This window comes from Petaurus breviceps, unplaced genomic scaffold, assembly GCF_028583685.1.
Source record: "Petaurus breviceps papuanus isolate PSGF00001 unplaced genomic scaffold, PetGlider_PUasm1.0 175, whole genome shotgun sequence".
In the NCBI taxonomy this organism is placed as follows: domain Eukaryota; kingdom Metazoa; phylum Chordata; class Mammalia; order Diprotodontia; family Petauridae; genus Petaurus; species Petaurus breviceps.
Window position 1 is genome coordinate 19,677,192 of NW_027185764.1, and position 9,400 is coordinate 19,686,591.

The following is a 9,400-nucleotide window of genomic DNA, read 5'->3' on the forward strand; positions in this document are numbered from 1 at the left end:
TAATGGAATATTACGATTGTGCTATAAGAAATGACGAGCACGATGATTTCAGAAAAAAAAAAGCTGGGAAGACTTACATGAACGGATGCATAGTGAAGTGAGCAGAACCAGGAAAATGTTGTATATTTTGTCTGATGACAAAATCATTTGTCTGATGAAGAACTGTGAGTGACTTAGCTATTCTCAGCAATATGATGATCCAAGATAATCCTAAAGGACTAATGATGAAGCATACTATCTGCCTCCAGAGAAAGAAAAGATATTGACTGAATACAGATTGAAGCAGGCTATTTTTCATTCTTTCATTTTATTTCTTTTGTTCAAGTCTTCTCGTACAAAATGAGTCACATGGAAATGTTTTACATAACTGCACATGCATAACCTACATCTGATTCCTTACGTCTCAGGGAGGGGGGAAGAAGAGAATTTGGAACTCAAAACTTTAAGTAAAAATGGTTTTCAAAATGGGAAAAAAGAAACCCAGTGTAATTTTGCTTCCTTTCCATTCTGGGGAGACTTCACCAACTGGGCCTTCCAGGGTAGGCATTTTGTGGGAATGGACCCGATGAAGACATTTCACTGACACTCTGAGGATGAAAGAAGCAGGGAAGTAAGTTGCAGAATCTGCTAAAGGTGAGGTGCATATATCATATAAGCAAGTTATTCTGGCCAGCTTGTATCCTTCCTATGGGTTATTAAACCTTATTTTGCTCTATCAAATCCTGTCCTTTGTCTTAATCTTACTTATCTATAGAAAGTCCTCATCTTGGTGTGCTGCCTTAAGTGGTACAGTGGATAGAGTATCAGGCCTGGAATCAGGAAGACTCATCTTGCCAAATTCCCATCTGGCCTCAGATCCTAACTCTGATTAATAGCTGTGTGACCCTGGGCAAGTCACTTAACCCTATTTGTCTCAGTTCTTCATCTGTAAAATGAGCTTTCTCCAACTAGGAGCTCCCCTCCTTTGTCTAGCATCTTTATCTAGAAAAATCCCCAAATGAGGTCACAGTCAGACATGACTGAACAACAATCAATGGGTGGAATCATTTTTTCAACAATAACAGTGGCTAATATCTATATATTGATTTCAGGTTTGCAAAGAAGGCAGTGCAAGGGACTGAATATGTGATATAAGTTGAAGGTTGCTAGAAAGGCCCTCTCACCTACCTAAAAATAAAGATCTAAAGAATCTCAGAGTTGGAATGAATCTTAGAGTTCATCTTGTCTGTTGCTTTCAATTTTCCAGGGAGACAAGAGGGGTTAAATGATTTGTCTAAGGTCTCACAGTGGAAATCTGCCCAGTGCAACACAAGTGTGGTACTTACAATATGGAGGAAAGGCACCCTGGGTCAAAGTCCCTTCACCCTGGGCTAGTTATACCTCCACCCACTGATGTGTGTTGTTGACTTGTTTTCCTTCATGTCCAACTCTTCACACCATCTGGGGTTTTCTTGGCGGAGATACTGGAGTGGTTTGCCATTTCCTTTTCCAGCTTATTTTACAGATAAGGAAACTGAGGCAAACAGGGTCAAGGGACTTGCCTAGGGTCACACAACTAGTAAGTGTCTGAGGCCATATTTGAAATCATAAAGATTAATTTTCCTGACTCCAAATTGTACACTCTATCCACTGCACTATTTAGCTGCCCACTCTATTTGCCCCAATTTCCTCAAATGTAAAATGGGGGATAATAACATCATCTATCTTGCAGGGTTGTTGTGAGGACTAAATGAGATAATATTTGTAAAATACTTAGCATAGTGCCTGGCATATAGCAGGCATCACATAAATGTTTGTTCCCATCTCCTCCCCCTATAATCTGACAATGGATAGGGGATAATTGAAGGAATTTCTGCAAGCCTTCATCTTCTCAGAGAAATGTGCAGATAAGTCAGCCACAGCTACTTTAAGGGTGAGAGTGGGGATGGGGGTGGGGTGTGAAGTTGGGAATGAAAGGAGAAAAAAAAAAGCTTGACCGGTGCTCTCTATGTGGGATGAGAAGGGAGCTGATAAGCAGAACTCAGTAGAAAGACTGGTGAGCTGCAAGGAGGACCCAGCTGGGGTTATGTACTTTGAAATTGTAGTGGGTGAAATCGGCTCAGTCTCCTGACTTTTCTTCAGTGTTGCTTAACATCCCTGGGGCAGAAGTGGAGAAATGGGGTGATGGTTGGTTACCTAGGGCTGAGGATTCACAGATGGGAAACTGAAGGTCAGGCAGTAATGGAGGCAACACGTGGCATTGTGGAAGGCGTGCTGGCTGGGTTTAAGTCAGAGGTTATGGATTCAAATTCCAACTGTGCCAACTATTAGCTATCTTTTTTGGGGGCAAGTCATTATAATATCTCTGGGTCGCAATTTTCTTATTTGTAAAATAAGGGGATTGGAGTAGCTAACTTCCAAGGTCCTTTCCAGCTCTCAATCTGTGATCTCTGGCCCCTTCTCACTGCCTAAGTCCCAAGAGTGCTACATTTCACCCTTCTTCCAGGGTTCTCTAGTACCCTTCTGGGAATTTGGGAGTACTTAGTCTCTGCCATTGACTCAAGCACCCACTGATTGTGTTGCTTTGTACTCCAGGACCATTAAACCTGAGATTAACAGATTGTCTTATTTATTTATTTATTTGTTTGTTTGTTTGTTTGTTTATTTTTTGAGGGGGGAAGACAAGGCAATTGGGATTAAGTGACTTGCCCAGGGTCACTTAGCTAGTTAAGTGTCAAGTGTTTGAGGCCAGATTTGAACTCTGGTCCTTCTGACTCCAGGGCCTGTACTCTATTCACTGCACCACCTAGCTGCCTCAGAAATATTTATTTCAATTGTATAGCAAGAACAAACATTCCTCCCCAACACCTTAGGGGCAAAATTCCCTCTTGTCTCTGGGGAAGAAGGGGGAATTAAGTTCACAACTTAACTCCAACCCTTTATATCATGGTCCCCCCAAACCCACAGTACCTTGGCTCCTCAGGGCTTCCTTGCTGGCCTGGAAGAAATATCTGTCCAGGAATTCTGCCACCAAGATCACGATTGTCTCAAGCTTCTGAGTAGGGTGACTGCACCGCTGGTAAAGGACAGAAGAAACAGATGGAGACCAATCAAATTTGTGGGTTCCCGGGCAAGGTGGCCCCTCCTCCACATCAAGCTCAGTGGATAGTACTTAATGCTTTGGGTGAACAGAGCCTTCACCCCAATCTGGACTCTTTGAGAAACAGAAAAAGAGCCTGTTCTGGTTTGGTAGTTTTTAATGACTCGGCTTCTTCCAGCTACCCAGTTAATGGAAAGAGGCTGATCCCACACATGTGAAAGGGGGACACAGCATGTTTCCTCCTAGAAAACAGGACCCTGCTGTCTCATGTGCAAAGACTGGTTACAGTTTGAAATATGAATGTTGTAGGTCATGAGGTTCCAGGCTGTATATGGAAGCAAAAGAAGTCACAGAGATAGGGGCAGCAGGTAGCTCAGTGAATACAGAACAGGCCCTGGAGTCAGGAGGACCTGAGTTCAAATCGACCTCAGACATCTGACACTTAACTATCTGTGTGACCTTGGGCAAATCACAACCCTAATTGCCTTGCCTTCCCCCTTCAAAATTCAAACAAAAAGAAGTCATAGGGAGGGAGGGAGGAAGACCATGAGAATGGTCAATAAGCATTTATCAAACACCTTCTGTATGTCAGGCATTGAGCTAAGTGTTGGAGATATGAAGGAAGGAGAAAAGCCTCTTCCTTGCTCTTGAGAAGCAGCTAGGTACTCATATGGTATATACAATGTAAATGGGAGGGAAACTCAGAGTAAGACAGTAGAATGCTGGGGGTGAGGGAGGCTCAGAAAAGACATTTTGCAGAAGTTGGGAATTGAGGGGTGGCTAGGTAGTGCAATGAATAGAGCATTGGCCTTGGAGGCAGGAGGACCAGGTTCAAATCCTGTCTCAGACCCTTAACACAAAAACTAGCCATGTGACCTTGGGCAAGTCACTTAACCCCAATTGCCCTCCAAAAAGCAAAAAAAAAAAAAAAAGTTGGAAATTGAGCCCGAGGGTAACTAGGGGGTAAAGGTAAAGCTGGAAAGCATTCAAGGCACAAGGTACAGGAATTGTTCATGGAACTGGTGAAGAAAAGGATGAAGCAAATGCTTAGAGTAAATGAGAATAAAGGAGGTGGAAGGATAGGAAAGAATTTGTGGCAAGAGAGTAACATGTTAGCATTCAAGACTTTGAGGAAGTCAGTAGGCCTTGGTAGGTCTCAGTTTCCTCACCTGAAAAATCAGATGTTCTCTAAGGTCCCTTTTTGGCTTTATTTTTATGATCTGTGATACTGCCATTGCTGTATGGATGAGATTTTCAAAGAAATCTGTTCACCTCTGTATAGGCCTGTGAACAGGGCATGGCAGTCTTATTAATGTAAAAGTAAGGTTGTGTGACATGTATTTAGGCAACATGATAGCTCTGGTTCCCTTTTCCCACCTGCGCCAGGATCAGGTCACTACATTTTCTCTTGGGGTTCCAGGTACTCTGTGGGACTTAGGGTGTTATCTCTTTTGTGATGCTATGGCTGTGGCCCTCAATGACTTGTGTTTTTTCCCCATTGTTAGGCAGCTAGGAGGGGGAATGTACTGATAGAGGACTAGGCCTGGAGTGAGAAAGACCATAGTTCCAATCTGACTTTAGACACCTGCTAGCTGTATGACCTTGGGCAAATCAATTAATCTGGGTCTGACTCAGTTTCCTCAACTTTAAAATAGGGATAATAATAGCACCTACTTCCTAGTGTTTTTGTAAGGAATAGTAGGCTCAAAACTTAGCTCTGTTCCTAATAGCTTTGGTCCTTGGTCTTCAGGGCATTGATGCTGGGCTTGATATGACACCCAGGTTGGAAGCTGGCTCCTGGATTCCCGTTGGAACACCTAGGGCTGGAGACTCCATTCCTGAGCCTAGAATGGACAAGGATACAGGAAATACAGCCATATGGCCCCAGAGGAAAAGAAGTTCCTGAATCCTTTCCCCTTGGACCAGAGTTTCTTACTGGCCATTGAGATAGGGAGAGTAATTGAACTCTTCCCCAAGTGAGAGATGACCAAAGTTAGTTCGAGTCTTTTTTTGGTCTTTATTGATTTGTTTGTTTACTTTTAGTTTACAAGATTCAATTCCACAATTCCTTGAGTTTCAAATTTTCTCCTCCTCCCTCCTCTTCCCCCCCCCCTCCATGATGGTATACAATCAAGTATAGGATTTGCAAATACTTTCACATTAGACATTAGTCAGGTTATAAGGACAGATTGTACCAGATGGAATGAGAAATGGTAAAGAGGAAATAAAACCAAACAACAAAAAGAAAAAGATCAGGTAGTGTGCTTCAATCTGGATTCAAATTCAGTTCTTTCTAGTTCTTTCTCTGAATATAGACATCTCTCTCCATCATGAGTCTTTTGGGGTTTACTTACATCACTGCATTGCTGAAAAGAGTCCAGTCTATCAAAGTTGGTCATCACACATATGTTGTGTCTGTAATTGTGGACAAATTCCTCCTGGGTGTACTCTTCTCACTCAGCATCAATTTGTATAAACCTCTCCAGGTAAATATGAAGACCGTCTGCTCCTCGTTTCTTATAGCACAATATTATTCCATTACATGCATATAGCACAACTTGTTCAGCCATTCCTCAATTGATGGGCACCCCCTAAATTTCCAATTCTTTGCCACCACAAAAAGATATGCTATAAATATTTTTGTACATATGGGTCTTCCTCCCACTTTTATGATCTCTTTGGGATATAACCCTAGAAGTGGTATTGCTGGGTCAAAGGGTATGAAATTATTTATAGCCCTTTGCGCATAATTCCAGATTGCTCTCCAGAAAGGTTGGATCAGTTCACAACTCCGCCAGCAATGCATTAGTGTTCCATTTTGCCCACATCCTCTTCAGCATTTGTCATTTTCCTGTTTTGTCATCTTAGTCAATCTGACTGGTGAGATGTGGTACCTCAGAGTTGTTTTGATTTGCATTTCTCTAATCAATAGTGATTTAGAGCATTTCTTCATGTGCTTGTAGATATCTTTAATTTCTTTCTCTGAAAACCACCTGTTCATGTCCTTTGACCATTTATTTATCAATTGGGGAATGACTTGTATTATTATAGATTTGACTCAATTCTCTGTATATTTTAGAAATGAGTCCTTTATCAGAAATATAGGTTGTAAAAATTCTTTCCCAATTTCCCACCTCCCTCTTAATCTTGGTTACACTGGCTTTTTTTGTATAGAAGCTTTTCAATTTAATGTAATCAAAATGATCCATTTTGCATTTTATAATGCTCTCTAATTCTTGTTTGGTGTTAAATTCTCCCCCTCGCCACACATCTGACAGGTAAACTATTCCTTGCTTTCCCGGATTGCTTACAGTATCTGCCTTTATACCTAGATCATGTACCCATTTAGACTTGATTTTGGTATATGGTGTTAAATAATGGTCTATGCCCAGTTTCTGCTACACTATATTCCAGTTTTCCCAGCAGTTTTTGTCAAATAGTGAGTTCTTATCCCCAAAACTGGGGTCTTTGGGTTTATCAAACAATAGATTACAATAGTCATTGACTGCTGAGTCTCGTGTGCCCAATCTATTCCATTGATCCACTCCTCTATTCCTCAGCCAGTACCAAGTAGTTTTGATGACTACTGCTTTATACTACACATTAAAATCTGGTATTGCTAGTCCAGCATCCCTAGCATTTCTTTTCATTAATTCCCTTGATATTCCGGACCGTTTGTTCTTCCAAATGAATTTTGTTACTGTTTTTTTCTAGCTCTATGAAGTAGGATTCAAGTCTTTTTGAAGAAACCATCAGTTCAGGTTATTCAGCCAACTCAAAGAGGTTTCTTTCATATGGTTAGCCAACTGGAACCAGTTACAGAATGTCCATTGATAATCCACAGTCTTTTCCAACACAAATCTTTTAGATGTCATCACGATTTCCTGTAAACAACTCCCCAGCATCCTCTTTGGGGAGAGATGCCATCTGAGTAATTTCATGGGATCTGTGCAGGCTCCAAACCCCCATCACGTTTAGAATGCAAGAATGGAAGAATGATTGGATTTGATGATGGATTGTACCATATAGAACTTTCCTGAGACTAATAGTGCAAAGCACTAAGGAAACCATTAAAAAGAAAATAGAACCTCCCCAGGATTTGACCTTTGCCAAACAGACTCCAGCCAATTTCCTGAAGATGGTAAATATTAAAACTACAGAGAATGTAGAGGTGGGATCAAAACCAATCTACCCCATTTTAGCTTTAATACCCTAACTAGATGAGAACATGTCTTAATAGATCAATCAATTTTAGGCTTTAGACCAAATAATATCCTTCAAACTAGAGTGTAGTTGTATAAGAATCACATTCAGATTGGTCAAGGACACTTGGCTATTCCCCAGGGTCATCTGTAAATTATAAACTACATAGAAACTGATTCATTCAAAGTATTGGAGCCAGCTGAACATTTTACTAAATTCTATGAGAAAAAAGCTTCTTTGGGGAGAGGGGGCAGGGGCAGGGTGAATATTGGCTTTAGCTCTGGCTTTTTCTAGAGTCCCTTTTCTATCCTCTTTTCCTCAACCTTTTGCAAAGGATGTCCTTGTGACTCTGAAGGGTCCACAGGATTTTGGACTACTCCATTTTCTCATCAGTTCATTAGCCACATCCCTGGAATAGCTTATGATAGTCAGCATTGGGAGCCGAGGACAGAATGGCTGTAGATTCAAGGCTTCACAAAGGAACTCAGAATACCAGGAAGAATTTCTTACAGTAACCAGGAGCCATGAGTTACCCCTTTGCCACGTGTGATCTCTAAGGTTCAGCCCATTTTCTTAGACTCTGTATGGGTTTGTGGAACAATGTGTCACAGGCTTCTGGGGGAATATTTTGTACCATTTATTGTTGCTATACCTCCATAGTGAATAAATATTCCTTTCTAAAAGTTGCTAAAGGCTGGCTAAGTTATTCTCAATTGATAATATTGGGGAGGGGAGCACATTGGTGGGGGCTTAATGGTATTAGAGAATCATGCCAAACCTCTCAGGAATACCCCCTAGAACCTTAAGAGAAAGATGTAGCCAAGTTTAAGGACTGAATAATCTTTAAGGCAGCTAGGGAGTATAGTGATTAGAGAGCTGTCTATGGAGTCGGAGGAACTGAGTTTAAATGCAATTTTGGATACTTACTAGCTATGTGACCCTGAGCAAGTCACTTAACCTCTGCCTTCCTCGGTTTTCTTAACTGAAAATGGGGATAATAAAAGCACCTATCTCCCAGGATAATTGTGAGGATAAAATCAAATATTTTTAAAGCACTTAGAGTACCTGGCACATAGTTAAGTGCTATATAAATGCTAGCGGTTATTCATACTATTATTGTTGTTGGGTTTTGTTGCTTTTTTTGGAGGGGGGGAGGGCAGGGCCATTGGGGTTAAGTGACTTGCCCAAGGTCACAAGGCTAGTATGTGTTAAGTGTCTGAGGCTGGATTTGAACTCAGGTCTCCTGACTTCAGGGCTGATGCTCTATTCACTGCACCATCTAGCTGCCCCAGTATTATTGTTTTTTTTTTTTTATCATTATTGAACTGAGTTGGGGATAAGGTTCCTCAGAGTTTATATGTTATATTAAGAACCTGTCCGTCTTTACTATATAAATCCATAATTTCAATAAGTTTCCTATATATTTGTTATCTAAATTCCCTTTTAACAATGAATCAGAAATTTTTTTAATAATAATTTATTTATTGCCAATTACATGTAAAACCAATTTTTAAGTTTTTTTTAGTTTTGAGTTCTAAAATCTTTCCTTCCCACCCTCCCCTCTCCACTTCCTGAGATAATAAGCAATTTGATATGTTACACATATGCAATCATGTAAAACATATTAGAAGAAAACTCAAATAGAAAGAGAAAGAAAGGAAGGAAGAGAAAGATTGTATGCTTTGGTCTGTATTCAAATGCCATCAGTTCTTTCTCTGGAGGTGGATAGCATTTTTCATCATGAGTCCTTTAGGATTGTCTTAGCTATTCTCAGCAATATACAATATTCTAAGTTAAAGGTAGGGAACCTGCAGCCTGGAGGTCAAATGTGGCCCTTCAAGTGTGGCACTTTGACTAAATCCAAACTTCACAGAACAAGTGTCCTTAATAAAAGGATTTGTTCTGTAAAACTTGGACTCAGTCAAAAGGCAGCACCCAAGGACCTAGAAGGTCACAGTTTCCCCACCCTTATTAAGTCATTCACAATTATTTACGGTACAATTTTGCTGTTGCTAAGTACAATGTTCTGATTCTGCTCACTTCTCTTTGCATTAGTTCACATAAGACTTTCCAGGTTTTTCTGAAATCATCTTGCATGTCAAGAAATTAGAGTTTTAT

General features: G+C 40.6%; 1 long non-coding RNA gene across 1 annotated transcript in view; it reads right to left on the reverse strand.

The window, feature by feature from the left end:
- Positions 1-305: 305 nt before the first annotated feature.
- Positions 306-9,400, reverse strand: part of LOC138159056 (uncharacterized) — an 18,885-nt gene continuing 9,790 nt past the window's right edge. Inside the window, exons 2-3 of the long non-coding RNA XR_011167788.1 lie at positions 2,950-3,055; positions 306-587 (exon numbers count right to left, since the gene is read on the reverse strand). This is a non-coding gene — a long non-coding RNA (uncharacterized lncRNA). The remainder of the gene's footprint in view (positions 588-2,949; positions 3,056-9,400) is intronic.